The sequence below is a fragment of the Rhinoderma darwinii genome, chromosome 4, assembly GCF_050947455.1.
Source record: "Rhinoderma darwinii isolate aRhiDar2 chromosome 4, aRhiDar2.hap1, whole genome shotgun sequence".
Taxonomy (NCBI): Eukaryota; Metazoa; Chordata; class Amphibia; order Anura; family Rhinodermatidae; genus Rhinoderma; species Rhinoderma darwinii.
In genome coordinates this window covers 349,930,802-349,951,661 of record NC_134690.1, presented here as the reverse complement: position 1 = coordinate 349,951,661, position 20,860 = coordinate 349,930,802, and the positions used below count along the sequence as shown (strand labels likewise).

The 20,860-nt window shown below is 38.0% G+C and overlaps 1 protein-coding gene across 2 annotated transcripts in view; it reads left to right on the top strand.

Annotated features, from left to right (window-relative positions):
* SYNDIG1 (synapse differentiation inducing 1) overlaps positions 1–20,860 on the top strand; it is a 227,334-nt gene that overhangs the window by 202,573 nt on the left and 3,901 nt on the right. The gene's annotated exons all lie outside the window — the stretch shown is intronic.

The window sequence follows — 20,860 nt, the reverse complement described above, 5'->3', positions numbered from 1 at the left end:
TAAACATACCTACTAATAGGCATTAACCGCTCAGTGTTTTGTAATTGACTTCCCCTGGATCGACTTTGGTTTGTTTGTTTTGTACTTTATCCAGTGTGTCACTATGTATTTGGGATCTCCGCTATAAACGTTGACAACCACTGATGTAAAAACATTTTCGTGAGTTATCAAGATAATAAACTTTGTTTGTGACATTTATAATGTAGGTGAACCAATGCATTGAGGAGGTAGCATCATCTCCATATCATAGTGTACGTATTAGTTCATACTGGTATTATTGTGACATGCTTTACTTTAGTGGTGGAGTTGCATAACTGATTGATTTGTGCCTCATAGAAATTAGTCGTAAAGGAATTTTTTTTTTCTAAATATAATAGTGCTAAATGAGACTTTGAAATGAATATGTCATGAACATGTATTTATTTAGCCATTGTCTAGATCTGTAAAAATAACACATATATACTAATTATACCATCAAGTTTACAAGTTTAGGGCATTCCTGCTAAATACAGACTCCAATAATGAAGAGGAGAAAGGCGCATATGAACATAATATCTAAGGAGAGTCCCAGTGTCATGCATGTCACCATGTTAGCAAAAGTGGTGAAGGAGCAAGTATTGGGACAGGCACTGAAATAGTATTTCACCATGAAGTTTAGTTATAAGCATGTGAGTGTCTTTTTCTTTGCTGTTTTCTTTTAATAAAATATATGGGAGAACGTTAAAAAAGAAACTTAGTTGTTTAAAGAGGCTCTGTCACCAGATTTTGCAACCCCTATCTGCTATTGCAGCAGATCGGCGCTGCAATGTAGATTACAGTAACGTTTTTATTTTTAAAAAACGAGCATTTTTGGCCAAGATATGACCATTTTTGGATTTATGCAAATGAGGCTTGCAAAAGTACAACTGGGCGTGTTGAAAAGTAAAAGTACAACTGGGTGTGTATTATGTGCGTACATCGGGGCGTTTTTACTACTTTTACTAGCTGGGCGTTCTGACGAGAAGTATCATCCACTTCTCTTCAGAACGCCCAGCTTCTGGCAGATCACGCTGTGACGTCACTCACAGGTCCTGCATCGTGTCAGACGAGCGAGGACACATCGGCACCAGAGGCTACAGTTGCTTCTGCAGCAGCATCAGCGTTTGCAGGTAAGTAGCTACATCGACTTACCTGCAAACGCCGAAGCTGCTGCAGAATCATCTGTAGCCTCTGGTGCCGATGTGTCCTCGCTCGTCTGACACGATGCAGGACCGGGGGCGTTCTGAAGAGAAGTGGATGATACTTCTCGTCAGAACGCCCAGCTAGTAAAAGAAGTAAAAACGCCCCGATGTACGCACATAATACACGCCCAGTTGTACTTTTACTTTTCAACACGCCCAGTTGTACTTTTGCAAGCCTCATTTGCATAAATACAAAAATGGTCATATCTTGGCCAAAAATGCTCGTTTTTTAAAAATAAAAACGTTACTGTAATCTACATTGCAGCGCCTATCTGCTGCAATAGCAGATAGGGGTTGAAAAATCTGGTGACAGAGCCTCTTTAAGTAAAGCTTTGGATACATGCTGCAATCACATGCAAGGTCGGCTGATCCATGTAATGCCACATATCACACAAGAGTTTAACTAAAACAATGTCACAGACATAGTGTAAAGGATCTGCCAGGCACAGCTTCGGGGTTAACGCCCATAGATAATCTGTCTGCACCTGCTTCTATGTCTGTGAGACTGACTCCATCTTTCACCACTCAGGGTGGCAGGCTTAGGAGTGGGAGAACCTATCACAGCCTGGCCAGACGGAGCTAGCTCCCGCCCTCTGTCTATTTATACCTGCCTTTCCTGTTCCTCCTTTGCTTGTGATTTCTTCTCGTTTGGTTTCCTGGCCCTGCTGCAGCTTCTTGTACCATTGTCCTTGCTTCATATTGACCCCGGCTTGCTGACTACTCTCCTGCTCTGCGTTTGGTACCTCGTACACTCCTGTTTTGACTCGGCTTGTTTACTACTCTTCTGCTCTGCGTTTGGCACCTCGTACTCTCCTGGTTTGACTTGGCTTGTTCACTTCTCTTGTTGCTCACGGTGTTGCCGTGGGCAACTGCCCCTTTCTCCCCGTAGCTCTGTGTACCCTTGTCTGTTTGTCTGTCGTGCACTTATTGAGCGTAGGGACCGTCGCCCAGTTGTACCCCGTCGCCTAGGGCGGGTCGTTGCAAGTAGGCAGGGACTGAGTGGTGGGTAGATTGGGGCTCACTTGTCTGTCTCCCCACCCCCGTCATTACACATAGCAATTTTTTTTAAGCTGAAAAATGTTTTGGTTTTTTTTGTGACTGAGCTTAGTGTCCTCTATCAGTTTAACTTGTATGACATATCTGCTTGTTGGGCAACCTTTTTTCAGTGTAGACACATGGTTCCTTCAGATCCCAAAAAGGAACATACCGTAGGGGCGTCCCATGTACCTGTTGTGTGGCATAACCCGGCAGCATAATGAGGCCCCTCTTCTATGTATGTCACTGTCAGATCCATATTCGAAATGAATAAAATATTCATTGATTGCGTTCTCTAATACAGAGAATCTCCCATTTAAACAGTGGGTATATTGGCACAATAATTGGTAAATTGGCATCCAGTTAACTTCTGATAGCTGAACCATTAGAATTTCTGACATCAGTGTCAGAAAATGTGATACATACAGTATATGACTGTTGGACAGGTGGTCACAGAAGAAGAAAGTATCAGTGTAGAAGGTTGAGATGGGTTTGTGATCGGCATGATCTATTTTTCAGTCTAGTTTTCTATTTATTTTCACTATCAAGATTATTTTGAATACACTGTAAGAAATTGAAACTTAGTGTGACATATTTGCTAAAGGGCAGCATATGAAATTGATAATCCAAGCATGCACATCGTGACATTTACATCATTGTAGACCTCGAGGCGCAAATGATATAAAAGCCTTTTTATTTTACACAGCTATTCATTATATGACTACATGCTACAGTATATATTTTTTATAGACTATTTAAAGCGTATTTGTAGAGATTTGAACAAAGACAGGGTCTATGTCTAAGGATAACCAATAAAGTTGATAAATTTATACCAAATGGAACCCAAGTAGAAGCAGAAACTAGTTACTATTTTCTCCTTCATTCATACCACTACTTACCAACATTTCCCAGCATTACTTGGTTTTCTACTTGTTTATTAAAAACTAATAATAATAATAAATAAAACATTATAGGGTATAGAGATGAGTGAACTAATTTGTCACGAATCAAATTCTGTCCAAATTTCCCAGAAGTTTTTAATTCAAAAACTCAAAAAAAATTCAAAAATTCAAAACTTTTGAGGTTCATGGCACACAAATCGGCAAAATGGCAGCCGCAATTTTGCAGATTTGAGATAAAAACGAGGGCAGAAGAGATTTAAAAAAAATTATGGGTCATTTTGTTCCATGTGAACGCTGCAACCAATAACAAACTGCAGCGGTCACATGGGACAAAGCAATGTAATCTCAGGAGGGCTGCAGGTGAGATGACGTTGTTCGGTCCCATGTGACTGCTGCAGCCAATTACAGGTTGTAGCGGGCACTGGAACAAAACAGTGTCATCTCCAGAGGCCGGTAGGGATGTTTCGCTACGGAAGACCAGGGAAGCGTGAGTAGGGTATTTTTTATTTTAGTGGTGGAATCGCAAGTGCCCTGATCACCCTATCTGACTCTCTGATGTCTCCCAGGACTGTATCCAACTTGGATACAGTCCTAGAAGACATCAGAGTGTCAGACAGGACAATCAGGGCACTTGCTATTCATGGCAAATTTTTTTAGACTGAATCGTATTTTAGAACAGATTCGATAGAATCGGCCCCGAATTTTAGGAACTTCGCTCATCTTTAAAAGAGTATAATTCAAGACACTTTCACACAACAGTTTTTTAATCAGTATTTGTTAGCCAAAACAAGAAGTGGATCCAAACATGGAAGCAGTTCAATTCTTTCTATTATATTTTATCACTGTGTTTGTTCTACTCCTGGTTTTGAATTACTGTATAAATACTGATTCAAAATACTAACCCAAATACTGCCATGTGAAAGTGGTCTAAGGGTGAAGGGTCCAGTTTTGTCTTACCTACTCCTGATGATGGACTTACAAGCAATGTGTCACTGATACTACATTCAAATCAAGCATGTATCTGCATCGTGAGAGGGATGGAATAGCGAGACCTTTGTTTACTGTGATTGACTTCCAGTGAGAACTGAGAAAAGGAGGAGGGGCTGTCTGAGTGACCAGGTGACAATGAAATAAGCCCCATGAGAGCTAATATGGCTGACACGAAGTAGCTGCCATTGGTTTCTGCCCAGAAACTAAAGGTAGAATCATTGTGTAGAAAAACACCAGAGATTAAAGGAAAAATACAGTACATAGAGATGTTTTTCCATTGCAATATACAGCTTTCTCTAATAGGGCTCACAATCTAGTTTCCCTATCTCAGGCGCACGTACACTTGCCAACTTAACAAGAAGCCAATTAACCTGTCAGTTTTTGTAGAGTGGGAAGAAACTCGTGAACTAGTGTACTCAAAAGCGCAGTTACTATCATGACAATGGATATAGAGTTCAGGGCTGTTGTTTGCCAGTTAAAAGAACACTGTCAGTCAGCTGCTCTCGAGTCAGGGAGCCAGCAGAATGTGTCTTCTTTCTGAGGCAGTGACTAGCTCCCACCAACTTCTGTCATATAGATGCAATATCATGAGATATTGTGGCAATTTAAGCTTTCATTCTTGGCTAATGGTACAATTAAACAAGACTGTTGTTTTAACATTATTATCTGTTTTCATAGCTTGGTTTGGACTATACATATGTACATATGAAATTTTTTTTTTTCTTTATTGTTTATGGATAATACACCAGTAGTTATTGTGGTGATGTAAGTACATATATATATATATATATATATATATATATATATATATATATAAAGGTTATGAGCATTGTTGGAATGAATAGTTTACCATGTACAGTATTGGATGTTTTAAAAAATATAAGTGTTAAAAGTTTTTTTTTATCAATTAACAAAATACAAAGTGAATGAACAGAAGAGAAATCAAATCAATATTTGGTGTGACCACCCTTTGCCTTCAAGACAGCATCAATTCCTATAGGTACATTTGCACAGGTAATGGATTTTGGAGGATTATTGTCAGGTGTATGATGAACCTATTATACTAAACAGGTGATAGTGATCATCATTTACATATGTAGGTTGAAATACAGTCATTAACTGTAACAGAAACAGCTGTGTAGGAGGCCTAAAACTAGGTAAGTGTCTGCAGGCAGTAGTGAAGCATAGTGGAGGTTCCTTGCAAGTTTGGGGCTGCTTTCAGCAAATGGAGTTGGGGATTTGGTCAGGATTAATGGTGTAATCAAAGCTGAGAAATGCAGGCAGATATATACCCATCATGCAATACCAACAGGGAGGCGGCCGTTTGGATCCAAATGTATTCTGCAGCAGGACAATGGCCCCAAACATACATCCAATGTCATTAAGAAATTATTTCAGCCCAGCTCCCTAAACAGTGTTCTGTCCGGGAAATGCGGCCGACATGCGGACTGCATATCACGGACCGAACGTCATCATGTCAATAAGACCTTAACCCCTTAACGATGAGCGACGGATATATGCGTCACAAACAGGTGTTAGTACCTGCATAGTGGCGGATATATCCGTCACTCTGATCTCGTGGCTACTGTCAGTGTACCCACGAGATCAGTGGCAGGAGCATAGGCAGTGTTGGAATACCTGTTGAGGCACCCTTTAGGCCAGGTTAAATGCTTGTCAGAAGAGGTAAGATTTCAGTGAGCGTTTAAGGACTTGTTGCAAAGAATGAAGGAGGGACTTCCAGAAAAGAGGGGAAGCACGAGAGAAGTCCTGTATGCAAGAGTGTGAGGGGGTGATTAGAATGGTTGAAAGGAGGTTGTCATTAGCAGAGCGGAGGTTTCGCATGGAGTGGTGATGTAGAGAACAAATGTAGGAAAGAGCAGAACTGGATAGGGCTTTGCAGGCTATTATTGGATGGAAAAATATGTGATCTATGCCTTGTAATAATCAGCTAGTAACCTTTCTAATGCAAATGCCAAGTTTTAATTTCAGAGGGGGTGCTCCCTCTTTAACGTAAGAGATTGTATTTGTTAATTTATTGTTGTATTGTTTTATAATTTTATTTTAATGGGGGTTATTCTAAAAAATTATTAACTTAAATGTACAGTATTAAAAAGCCAAAATAAATACATTGCTTATAAAATAATTAGGTAAAATAAAATCAGTTAGTTTTTGACATTTGCTTTAAAGAAAATATTTTGTTTATGCAAAACAGCAGCTTAAACGACCTCCTTGTCATCGATGACTTTTGTGTAACAGAATTTGATTATATTACTAGAGCAGTAATAGGAAATGTTCTCACAGCTATAATGCTAATGGAATATTTTATGCAGTCCTTTAAGTGCCTCAGTCACCTCTACACTACATGATTTTGTCCTATGTGACAGGAAGGATTATTTATTTATAATGCATTTTAACAAAGATTTGACATCAGTAGTTTTTTTTTTTAGCATAATTGCTATCCTGATTAAAGAATATTATAATGATTGATTTGCATGATGTGTTCTGTTTTGTATCTTGGCTTTTCCTTGAAACCTGCCATAAATTCTGAAATGGTAAAAGTATCTCATAAACAAATTCTGAGTTCTGGGCGGCATACTAGATGTTCATCGTTATAACCAAGCTATGTATTTACTGTAAATTGAAAAAGAATGGAATAAAACCAATTTATATCAGTAGAGAATAGACCTACACATATGATTCCTAGGACCTCCATGCAACCCCGGATTCTATAAAGGCTATAATGATATGGTATTCCAGTCTACAAGAGTAAACACGCTCCTGGTTTTTAGGGTTTGATATTTTTTATGTTAAATAGGCATTTGTATAGACTGTATTATTAATATATGTTTTTATTATTTGGTAAATAATATTGTTATGTGCCTGATTATGCCGTCCTTGTAATCCATAGTGGTTGGGGACTTTGATGTCTGTTTAAAGTATTGTAGTTCACAAAAATATAATGGACAGGTTCTTGACAATATGATTGGAAAAACAGTCCATGAAAAAGAGATGGGTGGGCTACCCTGGCGTGAACCATACATCACTGTTCTTGTCAACAGTAACATTACCAAGGAGTGTTCAGATCCTGTTATTAATTTTAAGGCATCAGAAAGTGACAAGGTATGGGGTTTATAGTATAATATCCACTGGTTGTCACTGCTGCTTTGAAACAAAAGAGATCCCCATTCTTTTTTATCCAACTTATCTTGGCAGAGGCATAACTTAAAGCTCCTGGGCCCCCATGCAAAATCTGTAACAGGGCCCCCACTTACCTTGTGTTATTTATAATACTGTTCTCTCCTCATGTGGCAGAGTGCCCTTGGGATCCCCTCTGGCCCCAAAGCTCGGGTGTGACTGCAAAAAGTACACCTTCTATAACTAGACTCCTAACTGCATTTTAAATTCTAATGACTTGCCCTTGACCCTTAAGCTTCATGACTATAAATCTAGAACAGGCACTATGCTGTGAAAGAGTAAATTCCCCCCTTTTTTGCAGTGTGGAAGACGTACTGTTTAGTCCTATAATGAATTGTATTGCATTAAAAGATCACAGTTGTTAGTATGCCTATTTTATGCCGTGCAGACAGCAGAATTGAGAATGCAGCTCTGGATGCAAATTGGTTGGAGGACATGATGTAATTTAAAAGAAGAACATTATAAGTAAAGCAAATCTAATCCTACCTTTTATGGGGAGATTTATAAAAGCTAGGGCAAGTAAAATGGGAGTTGTTTCCCGGTAGTAACTAATCCTCTCCCAGATCCTACATCTCTGAGACCACTAGAACAATGAAAGCAGCAACATGATTCATAGCTAACAGTAACGTATTCACTTTTTCTTTATGCCTCGTTTTTATAAATTTCCCCTTTCTATAGCACATATAGGGTACTGCTCCCTATTATTTGCGATATCAATGACCCACACCAAAATTTATTGCTACGGAAATACTGTGCTAATTTATTCAGTGCTAGATTTTTTCAAATGTTCTTTCAATATCTACAGATTAGTACAGTCATCAGAGGAAAAAGCAATCATGTTATATTTATGGGAAAAGTCTAACAGATACAAATTGGTGTTTTGGACAGTGGAAAGATGAAAAGGAATGAAAATACTGTAAAAAGGATGTGTAATGTAATATCATGTTACCGCTTGTTAAGAGATTACATGGTAATGGAAAAAATAAGTTACATATGACAGAAATAGAATTGTTCTGAATAGTGTATAAAAAAGATGAGATACAGGGTTTATTAGTGAGTCTACACAAATCTAGATCTTTTCTGTTCATCATTGAGACCTGTATGGGTTATTTATGGTGAACAAGAGAAAATAGGGGATGTATACTGGATCTGTATTATTCCTCTTCTGTTTAGAATTATTTTAGTTTTATGATTAATTTATCTGGAAATGGTTAGTTTATATTGTTTATGTATAAACTTTGATAACCATTATCCTGTTCATTAAAAGGATTTTCCGGTTATTGCATAATATAGAGTTGTTACATTTTCTAATATTCTTTGAGTATCAATTCATCACAGTTTTCAAGATCACTTCTTGTAATTCTTTGGAAAACACCATTGTTTACTTCTAGAGGTTGAAAATCTGCCTGGGTCATACAGAGGGAGCTCTGATAAATGTTGTAATTTAACCAGCCCTTTTGTTTGCATACATCAAATGTGAAAATGTGTAAATGTAGTAAATGTAGTAAATGTGAATATATCTAATTTTGGAATATATCTTATTAAGGGAGAGTGTCTTTTTCCTCACCTTCCAGAAACTTGTGGTTTCCCTTTTCCTGACTGCAAGCTCCTCTGTCATTGATTATTAAAAAATATTTAAGAGTAAAACAGTAAATACTATACAAGGAGGAGGAGGAGGGGGATGCAGCTGCAGTATATCTTATTCAATATATGTTTGGGACTCTGCTGTGGAAGGGGAGAGGTAAAAGTGAGATCATGTTTCCGTCTCCATGCTTCAGTCTGTGTGTGAACGTGTTTTATGTTTAATTCATTTATATCTTCATGCGTGACAATGTATGTTAGATAGTCATAGGGCTGCAGTGGGGCTCCTAACAATGGAATGAAAAAATAAGGATGCATTGAGAATTATTGGGGCTATGTTCATGGAGAAAGGTTTGGAACAACTACAGTAAATTCTTCCATCAATCTCAGTTTATTTGATTAGTAAATCTAGGTGGACCACAAATTGAGGAGCATTTATTCCTGGGGTATCCTTCTTAAAACCACCCGATGCCCACTGCTATAATAGTAGAAAAGCACAACCCACCAGTTTGACACACACATCATCATCCACTTACTTTGGTTTGAGGCACCAGAGCTATTTTATTATTTTAGCGGTTTGTTTTTTAAATGAACAATAATAAAAAAGTTGTATTTTGTTTATTGAAAATGTTCTAACGAATGCTTCTTAGCTGTCCTACTAGCAGACAAGCTTAAACCTATCTGGTTCGTACAGATTATACAGATTATACCAGCTTAATAGGGAATGTTAACTTTCCAGGTTTCTTAAAGGTTTTTTAAATTGCTGACTGGAACCCAATGATACATTATTTTGATAAAACCAAATAAACTCACATAATCCACAGTGAACTTGCTGCTTTGAATTATTAAGGACATGTACGTTACTGTTTATGCATTCTTTTGCCCTAGTGAAGGGGAAAAAAATATTGTCTGCTAGACGCCATATTTCTTTAATTTAAATTATTTAGGTCCTTTTAATAAATTATAAAGTATATGAATGTAGTCATGGAATAAAAGTAGGTTTTACTAATCTCCTAAATGTATAAATTTTAGGAAAAAAAAGTATGAAATGTTAAATACTTTTGTGTCAAAAAAGACAAAAGTATAATAGGTATGATACCTTTATTGGCTAACCATAAAAGTTCTATATGCAAGCTTTCAGAGCACAGAGGTCCCTTCTTCAGGCAGTTTACAAATGAATGACTTAGAAAAAAGCACAACATTTAGATGTTACACAAAGACAATTAGTACATGAGGTGATACATCATTAAGATAAGCCGGGGCAATAAAACTGAGGTTATAGGGGTGATGACTTAGGAGTTAAGGGACCTGGAGTCAGTCTGATGGGGGACGTGACGTGTGTCCATGTAGTGGCTCATAAATCCTGGTGTTAGATTGAGGCCTTGTTTCAATGACTGGAATTTTATCATCATCTTGAATTCCCAAATTTTTCTTTCTCTGTTGTTTTTAAAATGACCCTTCAGAATGAGTACCTTTAAATCTGCCAAACTGTGATCAGGTCCAGAGAAGTGTTTTCCCACCGGTGTATCCACCTCCTGTTTTATTGTATGTCTGTAAAGATTCATCCTGGTTTGTAGTTTTTGTATTGTTTCTCCAATGTAGATTCCTTTATTGATTCACCTTGTACACAGGATCATGTAAACTACATTGGAGGATGTACAGGAGAACGTGCCAGTGATTTTATAGTCCTGCTGCGTGTTTGGTATCTGGATGGTGTTTGATGACCAGATGTTGGTACAGGTCTTGCATTTTCTACTGTTGCAAGGAAAAGTGCCAGTCTCTGATGGTGGTGAGAAGGCACTTCTGACCAGGAGATTCCTTAGGTTTGGTGGCTGTTTGTAGGCAAGGAGTGGTAAATCTGGGAATATTTCCTTCAGTTTATTGTCTTTGTTAAATATAGGTTGGAGATCAGCAGCAATTTTCCTCAAGATGTTCATTTGGGGGTTGTATATGACCACTAGGGGAACCCTGCTGTTGTCTTCCTTCTTTTTGTACTCCAGAAGATTGCTCCTTGGAATTCTTGTTGCTCTGTAGATCTGATCATCTATAATCCTTGGATGGTATCTCTGTTGTAAGAATGTATTCCTCAGTGATAGCAGGTGTTGTTTTGTGTCTTCACAGTCTGAACAGATCCGTATGTATCGCAGAGCCTGGCTGTAGATGATGGATTTCTTTATGTGTCTCGGATGGAAGCTGTTCCATCTTAGATATGCTGGATGGCCTGTAGGTTTATGGTAGATTGTTGTTTGTATGGTATTGTCTTTCATGTATATGGTCATGTCCAGAAAATGTATTTGAGATGTTGAGTAGTTGAGAGTGAGTTTGATGGTAGGATGGAACTTGTTGAAGTTTTTATGGAAAGAAAGCAGGTCATCAATGTACCGGAAATATGCCAGAGGTTTAGTTGCGCAGGTTGATAAAAACTCTTCCTCTAGTTTGGCCATGAACAGGTTAGCATATTGTGGTGACATTTTGCTACCCATAGCGCTTCCCATACATTGCAGATATATGTCTTTGTCAAATAAAAAATAATTGTGATGGAGTACGAACCTGATGAGTTGTAGGGCTGGCTCTGTCGCTAGATTGTTCTTTTGAAGAAAGTGTTGGCATGCGGCTATGCCATCCTCATGGGGGATGTTAGAATATAAAGATTCCACATCCATAGTTGCCAATATTGTTCCCTCTGGTAGTGGACCTAGGGCTGAGAGTTTGCAGAGGACGTCTGTGGTGTCCTGAACATAACTGGGTGTGCAACTCACCAAGGGCTTTAGAAGATTTTCCACCCAGCCAGAAATATTCTCAGTTAAAGTCCCAACACCTGAAATGATTGGTCTCCCTGGATTGCCTTCTTTATGTATTTTAGGTAACATGTAGAATGTTCCCATTCTGGGATTGTCCGGTATAAGGTCCATTAAACTGTCTGATACAGCGTTGAAATTATTGATGATACGGACAAGTTCTACTGTGTATTGTTTGGTGGGGTCTTCATTAAGCAGGGTGTAGTATTTTCTGTCTGAGAGTTGTCTGTGTGCCTCCTGGATATAATCGGATGTATTCAGAATCACTACAGCGCCTCCTTTATCAGCTGGTTTGATGATGATGTCTCTGTTGGATTTTAGTGATTTTGTTGCATTCCTTTCCTCCATGCTGAGATTGTGTGTTACTTTGTGTTGTTGGTCCAAGATCTCAGATTTAACTTTTTTTCTGAAGCAGTCTATGTAGTAATCCAGAGTTTGATTGTATCCAGGTTGTGGGGTCCAGTTTGTCGTCTTCTTCTTTCTTGATGTTTCTTTTCCCATCCCGGCTTGTGATGTCATATCTGTTTTGTCAGAAAATAATTCTTTCAGCCGCAATCTGCGGAAGTATTCCTCCACGTCACTGCAAAACTGGGCTCTGTCAAGTGGTTTAGTGGGACAAAATGTAAGTCCTTTAGATAGAACATTCATTTCCATTTTGCTAGGTTCATACTGAGAGAGATTTACAACAGAGGATGGTATATCCAAATGGTTATGTGGATTTTGCTTTCCTTCTTGTATTTTGAGACCCGATTTCTTCCTTAGTCTGTGGAGTTTCTTTTGTTTGCAGATGATAAGTTGATTTTGTAATTTATTGTAGAATTCCTTTAATACTTGCTTGGTTAGACTTGATCCAGGTCCTTGTAAAAAAAGTAGAATGCTTTCAAAGTAACCCAAGGACATTTTTTTTTTTACTGAGTTTCATATATTCGGGAAGTCTTGGACTTTAGATATGTGGCGTCATGCTACTTTGAAAGTTGTGCCACCGTCATGCAACAGCTGCATTAATAGGAATCCATAAATTTGCACAATTACTGACACTTTTCAAAAACGAAATGCATGATGCTCAGCAGTTCGAGAGATGAGAAAGATGATGGGTCAATTTGGTTTGGATAGATGTGGTAACAGTTAACTGCATTACAAACAGACAATATTATTCTATTGCTTATTGTATATCAGAGTTCAGCATCGGTGCCACAGCTGGCACCTGGCGTGGTTAGCTGGCACACTTCCCTCTATCAGTGTCCAGCGCCATTGTGTGCTTGGCGGAGCTAAACACAGGGAGAGCGGCACTTCATTATGCGATTGGTAGGAATGATCATCAGGAGACGGAGCAGTGCTTCATTGTGTTACTCACAAATGAACACTTGACAAGCATACAATGCAGCACCGCTCTCTCTCCCGGTGTTCAGTGCTGCCAAGCGCATAATGAAGCGCTGCTCTCTAGCGGCGATCAGCGCCTCAAGGACGGAGTTCAGTAACCGCTCTGTAAAAGAAAAAGTTACCAAAAGTTGGCAGCTTTCTCGCCTATGTGCACCCCCCCCCCCAAGCTGGTGTTCAGTAGCCGCGGTCTCTACTGTGTGCAGTTTCCTCTAGCTTGTGTTCAGTAGCCATGGTCTTTCCTATGTGCACCCCCCTGTCAGTAGCCTCGTATGAACCACAGATGGATCATCTTTGCAAAGAAAGTCAGGGACAAGGGTCACACTGAAATGTAAGTTTAACTAATGTATTAATTTAATATTATGTCACATACATGGTAACAGTTTGTCTTATATGACTTACATGTTAGCATGGCACACGGAGTAGTTCATCATTGATTTTTTGTTTTTTTTATATCCCAACGCTATACAAAAAAGGTTGCCTACCCCTGTTGTATATGTATGTGTTTATTCAGTAGCAGTATTAGTTTACAGCTAGCATATTACACTTGAGATGTTGTATAAAAGAATAGCATGTTTGAGCCTTTGAAAGTAAGTGGATGTGAAGTATAATGTATCCAATAAATCTTTGGTTGGCTGCTATGTATGACTAAAAGTGGTTGTATAATTAAAAAAAGGTCTGTTTTTTTTTCCAGAAACAGTGCCACCTTTGTCTATGGGCTGTGTCTGGTATTACAGCTTAGCTTCATTCAAATAAATAGAACTGAGCTCCTATGCCATACACAGAAAAATGTCAAACACACACAACCTTTTTAACCTTCTTGTCACCTGGTTTCTTCTGTCTACTTATTGAATTTGTAGGAATAGGGCTGCAAAGATAATTTAGTTACACAATGGGATAAGGGCGTCACTACAGTCATAGCAGCTACAAAAGTCATGGGGTCCAGAGGCTGACGTTAAAAGATGATGGTGGTTCTCTGCTACCATATCTGACACTTGATATGGGCTTCTGGGTTAAAAGATTGTGGCGGTTTTCTGCTATCTGCCACTTTATATGGGTTCTCTAAAATGCAGAAGATCTGATATATGACATTACTTTATATCCCTTGATTCCTGTACAAGTAAAAATAGTTCTATTGCTTTTTGCATTATTGCAATTCAGCTTACTGTCAGATATGTGGTGGGGAACAATTCCACACTTCTGCGATGGTATATGCATAGATTCTTATCATCACAATGCAACTAGCAAATGTTATATAATAATTTCCTGGGACATTTACTGCTGAGACGGTGTTTATAGGCCTATAGTGTGCAATATTGTAATAGACTTTTTAAAAATGAATAAAAAACAATAACTATAAAGCTTTTAATCTAAATTAATGAAAGAAGAAACACATTGAGTCATCTCCTTTAAGATTTTGTGACCAATATACCCCCTTAGGATGGCCATACACAAGAGATAACCCTCGCTTGGCCGACAGCTATTTTTCTCGACTTCACTATAAGCATGCATGTTTATTTCAATGGGGACGGAGAGTCATCGCCTTTAAGTTGTTGTGACCAATATACCCCCTTAAAATGGCCATAAACATGAGATAACTTTTGTTGGACGACAGCTATTTTTCTCAACTCCACCATATTCTGTACATGTACACTCGACTTGGTCAGGCGTGCGTGTTTATTTCATTGGGGAGAGGGCACTAAGCCACTGTCAGACCCTTTTGCCAGGGGCTTATCTCCCACAGTAGCAAAGTATCGGCATGTTGAAATCTAACATGCTCAATCCCACTTTCCCGCAACCACAGCCATAAGGGGATTGTCGACCAATGGCTAAATATAATTTTGAATAACTTGACAATGGAAAACACCATATTTAAAACATTTAAATCCCAAATCGCAGGATACACTGATTCTGAAAAGAACCCTTGAGCTCACCATATTTGCACAAATCAGGAGTTGAGGCAAACACAGTTTTGGTGGTATACAGTTTGCAAGAAGAATATGGAAAAAATATGACATAGAAAAGAGGCATTTTTGTGAAACTGGTCAGTAATAAGATAACAAGGACATTTCATAGGACAGGATAATTCCAAGGCAAATTATTGAGATTAGGGCAATTCACGATAATTGGGGAAAATTGGCAACTATTGTATTATGATATGGCAAAGTTACACACATAGTTAATTTAGAGTACAATATACGTCTGTACTGGATTGTATTGCTTTCGTTGTTTTCTTATTAAAACCTGCCAGGAATATTCCTTCTACTTGACTTGGTAAAATTCCATGTCTTTTTTAATTTGTAGTCTGATCACGAATTTTATCTTCAACTGTAACTCCTAGGTTTTAATATAAAATCAATTGGGCTGTACACTGAAGTTACACAACCAGATATAATCTGCTATAAATAATATGTAGAGCTTCTTATGTTAGAGAGTTACTTAAAGCAGAAAATAGTCTTACATATAAGGATACACCATATATATGTCTGCAATATTCTTCTGTACTTGTCATATTGCAAATCTTATATTGCAAGGCATGTAAGGATATAAAATGGGGAAATCAATGCAAGTGGTTTCTTGGTAACCCTATATATATATATATATATATATATATATATATATATATATATATATATATATACAGTGGAGGAAATAAGTATTTGATCCCTTGCTGATTTTGTAAGTTTGCCCACTGTCAAAGTCATGAACAGTCTAGAATTGTAGGCTAGGTTAATTTTACCAGTGAGAGATAGATTATATAAAAAAATAAGAGAAAATCACATAGTCAAAATTATATATATATTTATTTGCATTGTGCACAGAGAAATGACTGTCAATCGACATCGATCTGGGGCTCCATGCAAAATCCCACCTCGTGGAGTATCCTTGATCCTGAGGAAGGTGAGAGCTCAGCCGAAAACTACACGGGGGGAACTTGTTAATGATCTCAAGGCAGCTGGGACCACAGTCACCAAGAAAACCATTGGGAACACATTACGCCGTAATAGATTAAAATCCTGCAGTGCCCGCAAGGTCCCCCTGCTCCAGAAGGCACATGTACAGGCCCGTCTGAAGTTTGCAAATGAACATCTGGATGATTCTGAGAGTGATTGGGAGAAGGTGCTGTGGTCAGATGAGACTAAAATTGAGCTCTTTGGCATTAACTCTACTCGCCGTGTTTGGAGGAAGAGAAATGCTGCCTATCACCTAAAGAACACCGTTCCCACTGTCAAGCATGGAGGTGGAAACATTATGTTTTGGGGGTGTTTCTCTGCTAAGGGCACAGGACTACTTCACCGCATCAATGGGAGAATGGATGGAGCCATGTACCGTCAAATCCTGAGTGACAACCTCCTTCCCTCCACCAGGACATTAAAAATGGCTCGTGGCTGGGTCTTCCAGCATGACAATGACCCGAAACATACAGCCAAGGCAACAAAGCAGTGGCTCAAAAAGAAGCACATTAAGGTCATGGAGTGGCCTAGTCAGTCTCCAGACCTTAATCCCATCGAAAACTTATGGAGGGAGTTGAAGATCCGAGTTGCCAAGTGACAGCCTCGAAATCCTATTGATTTACAGATGATCTGCAAAGAGGAGTGGGCCAAAATTCCAACTAACATGTGTGCAAACCTCATCATCAACTACAAAAAAACGTCTGACTGCTGTGCTTGCCAACAAGGGTTTTGCCACCAAGTATTAAGTCTTGTTTGCCAAAGGGATCAAATACTTATTTCTCTGTGCACAATGCAAATAAATATATATCATTTTGACAATGTGATTTTTTTTTTTTTTTTTTTTAATATAATCTATCTCTCACCGGTAAAATTAACCTAGCCTAAAAATTCTAGGCTGTTCATGCCTTTGACAGTGGGCAAACTTACAAAATCAGCAAGGGATCAAATACTTATTTCCTCCACTGTATATATATATATATATATATATATATATATATATATATATATATATATATATATATATATAGGGTTACCAAGAAACCACTTGCATTGATTTCCCCATTTTATATCCTTACATGCCTTGCAATATAAGATTTGCAATATGACAAGTACAGAAGAATATTGCAGACATATATATGGTGTATCCTTATATGTAAGACTATTTTCTGCTTTAAGTAACTCTCTAACATAAGAAGCTCTACATATTATTTATAGCAGATTATATCTGGTTGTGTAACTTCAGTGTACAGCCCAATTGATTTTATATTAAAACCTAGGAGTTACAGTTGAAGATAAAATTCGTGATCAGACTACAAATTAAAAAAGACATGGAATTTTACCAAGTCAAGTAGAAGGAATATTCCTGGCAGGTTTTAATAAGAAAACAACGAAAGCAATACAATCCAGTACAGACGTATATTGTACTCTAAATTAACTATGTGTGTAACTTTGCCATATCATAATACAATAGTTGCCAATTTTCCCCAATTATCGTGAATTGCCCTAATCTCAATAATTTGCCTTGGAATTATCCTGTCCTATGAAATGTCCTTGTTATCTTATTACTGACCAGTTTCACAAAAATGCCTCTTTTCTATGTCATATTTTTTCCATATTCTTCTTGCAAACTGTATACCACCAAAACTGTGTTTGCCTCAACTCCTGATTTGTGCAAATATGGTGAGCTCAAGGGTTCTTTTCAGAATCAGTGTATCCTGCGATTTGGGATTTAAATGTTTTAAATATGGTGTTTTCCATTGTCAAGTTATTCAAAATTATATTTAGCCATTGGTCGACAATCCCCTTATGGCTGTGGTTGCGGGAAAGTGGGATTGAGCATGTTAGATTTCAACATGCTGATACTTTGCTACTGTGGGAGATAAGCCCCTGGCAAAAGGGTCTGACAGTGGCTTAGTGCCCTCTCCCCAATGAAATAAACACGCACGCCTGACCAAGTCGAGTGTACATGTACAGAATATGGTGGAGTTGAGAAAAATAGCTGTCGTCCAACAAAAGTTATCTCATGTTTATGGCCATTTTAAGGGGGTATATTGGTCACAACAACTTAAAGGCGATGACTCTCCGTCCCCATTGAAATAAACATGCATGCTTATAGTGAAGTCGAGAAAAATAGCTGTCGGCCAAGCGAGGGTTATCTCTTGTGTATGGCCATCCTAAGGGGGTATATTGGTCACAAAATCTTAAAGGAGATGACTCAATGTGTTTCTTCTTTCATTAATTTAGATTAAAAGCTTTATAGTTATTGTTTTTTATTCATTTTTAAAAAGTCTATTACAATATTGCACACTATAGGCCTATAAACACCGTCTCAGCAGTAAATGTCCCAGGAAATTATTATATAACATTTGCTAGTTGCATTGTGATGATAAGAATCTATGCATATACCATCGCAGAAGTGTGGAATTGTTCCCCACCACATATCTGACAGTAAGCTGAATTGCAATAATGCAAAAAGCAATAGAACTATTTTTACTTGTACAGGAATCAAGGGATATAAAGTAATGTCATATATCAGATCTTCTGCATTTTAGAGAACCCATATAAAGTGGCAGATAGCAGAAAACCGCCACAATCTTTTAACCCAGAAGCCCATATCAAGTGTCAGATATGGTAGCAGAGAACCACCATCATCTTTTAACGTCAGCCTCTGGACCCCATGACTTTTGTAGCTGCTATGACTGTAGTGACGCCCTTATCCCATTGTGTAACTAAATTATCTTTGCAGCCCTATTCCTACAAATTCAATAAGTAGACAGAAGAAACCAGGTGACAAGAAGGTTAAAAAGGTTGTGTGTGTTTGACATTTTTCTGTGTATGGCATAGGAGCTCAGTTCTATTTATTTGAATGAAGCTAAGCTGTAATACCAGACACAGCCCATAGACAAAGGTGGCACTGTTTCTGGAAAAAAAAACAGACCTTTTTTTAATTATACAACCACTTTTAGTCATACATAGCAGCCAACCAAAGATTTATTGGATACATTATACTTCACATCCACTTACTTTCAAAGGCTCAAACATGCTATTCTTTTATACAACATCTCAAGTGTAATATGCTAGCTGTAAACTAATACTGCTACTGAATAAACACATACATATACAACAGGGGTAGGCAACCTTTTTTGTATAGCGTTGGGATATAAAAAAAACAAAAAATCAATGATGAACTACTCCGTGTGCCATGCTAACATGTAAGTCATATAAGACAAACTGTTACCATGTATGTGACATAATATTAAATTAATACATTAGTTAAACTTACATTTCAGTGTAGTCAAGTAGTAAAATTAACCTAGCCTAAAAATTCTAGGCTGTTCATGTCTTTGACAGTGGGCAAACTTACAAAATCAGCAAGGGATCAAATACTTATTTCCTTCACTGTATATACATATATATATATATATATATATATATATATATATATATATATATATATATATATATATATATATATTCACATAAATAGTTTTAGCTTGCTTAGTCCCACTAAATTTGCAATGAATTTAGTTCAGCAGTCAGTAGAATACATTGTACCACATATTAAAGTGTGTATCCGGTTATCAAAGACTTTTTGCTAATAGCAGATACATGCACATTAGTTACAAGCAGATGTGACCGATGCAACCAATCAGAAGGTTCAGCGGTGACAATTCCTATCTCTGGTATAATGCCAGAAATGCAATACATGAATGCTGAGCCCTCTGATTGTCAGCAGTGGTCACATGCTACGTGCATGTAAACAATAACCCGGAGTAACGGCAGAGTTTCAGCGCTGGATGGCCAGGGGAAAGGTTAGGCGAGTTCTGCTTCTTTTGTTAATTCGTGTCATTCTTAGCCACCAGCAAAAAAAAATTCAGAATCTGGATAACCACTTCAGGACGAATTTAAAGTTGAAGCCATAGGCATTAAGTGTGCATAGTAAAGACCCTCAAAATCTCAGATTATGAGGTTTATAAGTAGTTATTGTGGACCAATGTTTTTAACTTCAATCTTCAAGTTAGGATTTCATAGATGAGATAATTATTGTCAGGGCATAAAGTATTGCCACAGGTTATCTCTCTATTGGATATCTTTAAATCATGACCTGTTAGAGGGCAGGAGTTGAGAAACTGGTTAAGAGTTTGAGAGTACTTACCTAACTAACTAACTAGTGCAGACCATGAGAGTGTGCTCCTTACCTGTAGTGAATCCACATTGTACCTGTCAATTCTAAATCTTGGACTGGTCACATCACAGTAAGTAGGTGTTTTCTAATTACAATATAACTAATGTTACATACTAAGGATGAAGCCTTGAACTTTTCCCCAATAAATATTGTCTTCAAAGTTGTATTTTATTTGAGTTACTACTATAAGGCCTTATTCACACGAACATGTCCGTTTTGCTCACGTAAAAAACGCAGTGTTTTTCCTGCATTGCAGTTCCGTGTGACATCAGTATATGGTGTGTGTCTGCGTTTTTTACGCTCATATGTCATCAGTATGTCACACGTTTCACATCAGCAAAATAAACTGAAGGAAGTGTTTTTCTTTTTCAAAATCATTTCTTTAGCAACTGTTGCGTGAATCACGCACAGCACACTGATGTGCGTCCGTGTGCTGTCCGTGATTTTCACGCACCCATTGACTTCAATGGGTGCGTGATGCGCAAAAAATGCACAAGTATAGGACATGCAGTAAGTTTCACGCCGCGGGCACACGCTGCCTGAAAAACACTGAATGTCTGAATGGCCCCATTGAATTGCATAGATCCTGGTGACGTGCGTTATTTTCACGCGCGTAACACGG